This window comes from Lathyrus oleraceus, chromosome 2 (genome assembly GCF_024323335.1).
Source record: "Lathyrus oleraceus cultivar Zhongwan6 chromosome 2, CAAS_Psat_ZW6_1.0, whole genome shotgun sequence".
NCBI lineage: Eukaryota > Viridiplantae > Streptophyta > Magnoliopsida > Fabales > Fabaceae > Lathyrus > Lathyrus oleraceus.
In genome coordinates this window covers 185987924-185994476 of record NC_066580.1, presented here as the reverse complement: position 1 = coordinate 185994476, position 6553 = coordinate 185987924, and positions in this window count along the sequence as shown.

Genomic DNA, 6553 nt, shown 5'->3' with positions numbered 1-6553 from the left:
CAAGATTCAATGAATTTGATCAAAGTTGAATCAATTCAACCTCAATCAACACCAAACAGAAGCGAAATGAAGTTAACAAGTCAAAAAGTCAACAATATTCTTTTGGCATTTTTTGAATTAAAATAAAATACAAATAAAAAATAAACAAATAAGGTTGAACCTCAAATTCAATTCAAAGCAAGTTCGAAAAAGTCCAATTAAATTCTCATGGGTTCAGCATAGTCAAATAAGCTTTGACTAATTTTCTCACAAATTTTTGAAATCAGAAAGTAATTAAAACCAATTAAAAACAATTAAAAATAGCACAATATGAATTAAAATCTCAAATAATCTCAAAACAATCAAGAAATTGTTGAAACTATTTTTCATTGACTTATCATGATCCATAGATGCTATGAAAATATTTTTGTATTTTTTAAAAGTCAGAAAGTATTTTAAAATGAATTAAAACCACTAAAAACCAAGTAACTCATAAAAAATATCAAATGAAGTCACAAAAATAATTAAAAATCATAATATGAAACTAGATTTTTCAAGAAATTTTTTGGAATTGGTCTCATATTTTTCTGACTTCAAATGAATTTTTAATGAATTTTTGAAAATAAAAGGAATTAATAGAAAATAAAAAGAAAATGGAAGAAACGAAAAATGCACAGCCATCAGATGCATTTCATAAATTGACGTGGCACAAGGCAATGGTTTGGATTTGAGGGAACAAGCTACTCATGAGTCAAACGCGCCACACAAAGGATTAAATGGAGTAATCAAAACGGACGCACACGATTAGATCCTGAAATGGAGATCCAATGGCCAAGGAGCAAGACACGTGGTAGTGGTGGTGGAAACCACCGTCTTCTCCGGCGAAGCAACAAAATCCGACCACATTTGTAGAGAAATAAACTTCATTGAAAATGGAAAATAAGGACATGGAAATGAAGCTCGTGTGATGTAGATCATCATTGTACCAATGGATCTCCCTCACTCTTCCTATATTGAGAGAAATGTGAAGGACAAAATCATGGTGTTCATACTGATTGTTCATGAAATGATGAATTGAATGCATCACAAGATTGCCTCATGTATGAGGACTTCAGAAAACCACAGAAACACAAGAATACTACATTGAATTAGGAGATTCAGATCCAACAAGTTTGAATGGATACCTTCAATTTGATGAACTTTTGGCCACGAATTCTCCACGATCCTTGCTCCTTCTTGATCTATGAATGTGATGGAAGTGATTGGCTAAGGAATCAGGCTTTAAAACTCAGCTAATGATGCTGAATTTCAAGCTCGAAAGTAAGAAATTTTTTGAGTGATTCCTTTGATGAGGGTGTGGTTTTACTTCTGCAGCACTTGGGATCTCTAAAAGGTTCACAAATGAATGAGAAGAACTGGTTATTTATAGGTGAATGCATCAGCTCATCACACTTTGTTCATGTGCATGGCAAATGGAATTTGAATTGCATGGGCCTTTGCAGGCGTGTGGAAGGCCCAATGATGGCTGAAAGAGATTGTCGATTTCACATAGAAAGCCTTCGGACGTGCACATGAAATGGAAACAACTTGCATACCAAGTTATAACATGAAATATCCAAAATGCACCTAAATGAAAATAAATTTGAAACTCACAAATGGTAGATCCAAATGTGTATTGTGAGAAATGGTTGGAAAGCTCTTGAAATAAGGAACAAAAGTCATGTTGGGCAAAAAATCATTTGGCATTTTCAAATTGATGAAAACTGGCCTAGAAAATCCAAGTACAAAACATATTCAAATCACTTTGAAAAATTTCACCAAAAGCAAGCTTAATCAAACCCCTATGCTTTCATGATACAAGCTTCAAATGAAAAACTCTCCAACACCAAAGTTGTATATCTTCAAGATGGTAAATCTCGACTCAAAGTTTGTATCATTTGGATTTTCCATGACAAAGTTATGGGCATTTGAAGTTGGGTACTTTTTCAAATTCAATGAATTAGGTCCAAGATGACCTATAATGTTTTGCATTATCACATGTATTTATTTTAGGATTATGAAATTTTTTCCAACATAATATTTGAAGTAGATATCTAAATGTTTCCAATTCCTTTGGTCTCACCTCAAAATCATAAAAACTTAGGAAGTTATGCCCTTGGTAAGTTGACCCAAAATTAGGGTTTCAGTCAAAATGACCTATAATGTTTTGAAATGAATGATGACCTTCCAAGCTTCAAATGGATTTTTGATGAACATGAAAGTTGTTCATATGGTTCTTAGGAACATTGTTTTCTCTTGGGGTCATATTCATTTGACAAATACATCAAAAAAATTATATCTCATTGATCCTCAGTTTAGTCAGATGACTTGACTAGTCAAGTTTTCAAGACCAAACTTCCAATCTTGATGGATTAAATGATTTAGAGGCCTCAAATAGGCTCACATATGCATAAAATGATGAATGAAAGAACTTCCCTTGATTAAATTTAATCAGAGGTTGAGATTGCTTCATGGGCAAGGCACAGTCAAAGCATAGTGAAATTAGGGTTTCCTTGGGAAACAATCTTCAAGCCCTTTGGGTTATCTTGATCAAATTGGAAAATTGAGATACTTGGGAGACATATATGATGATTAGGAACTTTTTGGACGATTTTCATGCTTTTTCTCATCTTCATCTAGCCATTTCGTTGGGCTTAGTAGCCTCCTAGGAGTATTGTGGAGCACATGATCCCTTGAGCTTCAAAACAAAAAGAGTTAGTGACATATTTTTGTGCTTTTGGTTAGTAATCAAATAAGAAAAACAACAATATACAATACAAGCATGCTTGGTGGTCTCAAAACACTCAAACAAGTCCCAACCCTAGGTTTAAGGAGCCAAACATGCTATGATCCTTGAGGCAATGCACTTGTGCAATAACATGATGCCATGAGGGATCTTAGGGTCAAAATTGGGGTCTTACAGATGCCCTTATTTAAGGTAATTCTAGTCGGAGATATGAAGGTTAAAATCTTCATCTCGACGAGATAGAATGAGCTTAAAGAATAACAAAGAGACGAATTTTGGTCCCTAAGAGACCTCATGATGCGAATGTGTGCATGAAAAATAAAATTTTCATGGTGAATAATTGCCACAAAGGAAAAGAAATCGGGAGAAATTGAAGATCCATAGGAGTAACACACTCACTAGGGAGACAGAGACTCGGGGGGAAATAAGGCAAAAATGCGTGAGCAGGTCACGACTTGAAAACTTGCTGGGAGACATGAAGGGATTCCACGAAAATAAATCGATGGAAAGACTCGAGCTGACGTAAAGATGCATGTATTGGGGAATATGCCAATACAGTAAAACTATCCACAAAGGATACATCGGATAAAAAGACGGACTGAGACGGGGATGTCTACAAAGGACTCAGCTGAGGAAGAAACTGAAGGAGATTAGCGATCCAAAATGCAGCGGAATTTAAAATTTTCTCCTTTAGTGATCCTTACGAATGGGCATGATCAGTGATAGAATCGTTACCTCTTGTGACGATTGAAACCTTTGATGCAGATCTATGGAGCGATCACGAACATTGAACGACGACAACGCCTCTACTCAGTCCACACGAACGGATTCTTTCAATCTCAGTGCTAGCTGCTACGAATGAAGGCTTTGAGTGAGAGAGAGAGAGAGAGAGAGAGAGAGAGAGAGAGAGAGAGAAACGAAAATTGCAACTGCAATGAATGCTTCTCCACAAGGGTTCTATTTATAGAACCACTTGTGTGGGCTACAAGCTAAAAAGCCCATTTAAGTGTATGTGGCCCATATTTTATATTATGCCAAAATCACTTAAACGCATGGTACCTTACCATATTTCGTATTCTACTCAAGTACACCGTACCTTACTATGTTCTATAATTCACTTAAGTGCATCGTACCTTACGGTGTTCCTTAGTTACTCTATCTCTTATCAATTTGTCCTTTGTGTGTGACCCTATAGGTTTTCGCGACATTGGCAATTATATTAAATCAGTATTTAACATAATAAACAATGAGCGGTATCTAGCAACACATCACTGCTACCCAAGACACGAAAAATGTCATGTGATTTGACAAATCCTTCTGTGATAATGCTTATGTGTATAATTACCCTTTTGCCCTTATGTCTATATTGAACACAAGGCATAGACCGTGTCATCCTTGTCCACTTCAATATTGGGCCCATAGACATTTATCCTGTTATGCAGGATGAGCAAATTCCATCTAGGTCACTCATGTTCCTTAGCATGCTTCGTGGAGTACCCATCAATTGTCTTTATGGTCATCCAGTTACGGACAACGTTTGATCAGCAATAAGGCACTCGACTCTACATCTAGGGTCCATAGTGGTTTCAGGTCGAAGGGTGGTATATACCATTATCACCATGAGAATAACTTATGACACTTTGCATAACATTCTATATAGTATTCTCATAGCGGGTCAATCCAGTATAAATATTACTCTTAATATTCATACCTATGTTTAAGACTTGATAACTCTTTATCCATACTCCATGAGATGTGATCATCAGCCTATATACATAATAGTCTTTATGCCTTAATGTTATCCCACTTCATAATAAAGCTCGACTATGGATGATTTAAGAATAGTGTCATTATGTTTAATGTGGTCTCATGATTAAGTCATACTTGATACATTAAATGGACTAGCTATTCTAGGGACTTTATTAAACAAACATAATAAAGAAAAAGCCTTTTATTATTAATAAATAATTCGATACAAGTACCAAAAGTATTGGCCTCTAGGGCTTACACCAATAGAAACAACGAGATATTACCGACTACTGGGTAATAAACTCAAAGAGAGACATATTATTAAAACACCGGTTGCTGGGTGAGAGAACAACATGCTCAGGGAGAAAGAATATCTAAGACAGGTATAAGGGTGAAAGATATCCATCACCCGAAACATCTGAGGAGGACCCAAAAGGCATATCTCAACTCAGGAAAATCTGACTCCACAGGGGACAAAAAGTCATAATAGGGAGCAGAAGGAAGGAACACCAGTGATACCGGTTACTGGGTATATAATAGGTGACCAACCAGGCGTGAATTGGGAACATCCAAGACACTCATCATCCGAAAGGAGGACTGAAAAAGCAAACTCGACTTACCGGATGGACATTTGATTCCACAAGGAAATACGAATCTTACTCGACTGGGGAAGAAAAAGACTTCGACTGACGAGCGCACGAGATATATTATCTACTACCGTTATCTGGGTAAAAACGTAGGTAACATACTCGTATGGAAGATTATCCATAACCGGTTACTGGGTTAATAAAGGATAAATCGACCGAAAAGAAAGAACATCTGGATACATGTTACTGGGTATAAAACGATGACCAATCAGAAGGAGAAACAATCATTACCAAACAAGGGTAAATGAAAGATGACTCGCTAGGGATAAATTTCCTAACAAAAGCAATTATCCAAGAGATATATCACCGGTTACTGGGTGGTATACTCAAAAACGAAGGAATATCAATACCAGTTACTGGGTAAAGATAACCAACGAAGAGGGGATTACATCTACCGGTTACTGGGTAGAAGACCACAGAAATAGGACTTACAACTATCGGTTACTGGGTAGAAGGCCACAAAATCCACTGGGGAAAGGATCAACACTGACTGGTTACTGAGCAAATGAACAACTGAACCACAGGGAACTGCAGGGGATAACAAAAAGGAATCAATCTAGGAACAAACTAGAAAGACACAATCAAACAAGACTCAACCCGATGAGGATATAACTCAGGGGAGTAATTCCATCCCGATACACGACTGGGGAGGAAACTGAAACAATAATCATCCATAAGGACATAAGTGGGGAAGAAGGAAGAAAAGATAGACGCTTTTTGCCTATAGGGAACACTCTATATGGAGAGATCAGACTCAAACATCTGCTTGGGGAAGAACATTTCACCAATAGCAGGAGATAACAAGCAAAGATATATGGCAAAGAATGCAATCATGAATATCTGAATGCTATGATTATGCATGTATATGCATGATTTGTGTATGATTAATGCTGACAAACAAACATGTCTAACACAAACAAGCCCAAGAATCACGAGCGAACACTCAGCAAACGTCTCGACAAGAAGGGCGAAGCCTACTAGAGAACTCATCTTAGGAACAAACCCAAGAAGGATGAAAATAAATCATCGGGGATATCAAACCCTATCCCAAAGCTACATTCGCTGAAGATACAAAGAAGATGTATTCAGGAGCAGCGAAAGAGGAGAAATCAAACAGAAAGCTCAACTCTGATGGGGATAACCTTCGAAATAAGAGTAAACAAGGGAAGACTTTAACCATAGCTGGGAATAGGCAAAGTTAAAGATTCCAACCGCAGGAGATAATACTCTGCACAGGAGAAGTCTTCCAGGAGCAAACAATCCTGACACAAGGAAGATGCAGAAAATCTGTCGGGGAGTTTCCATCAACTCTCTCGGGGACAGGTGGTTTAAGAATAATAAGATCCGCCGGAGAAGAAGCTCTACTGGGGAAGCTTATCAAAGAATAATGTGG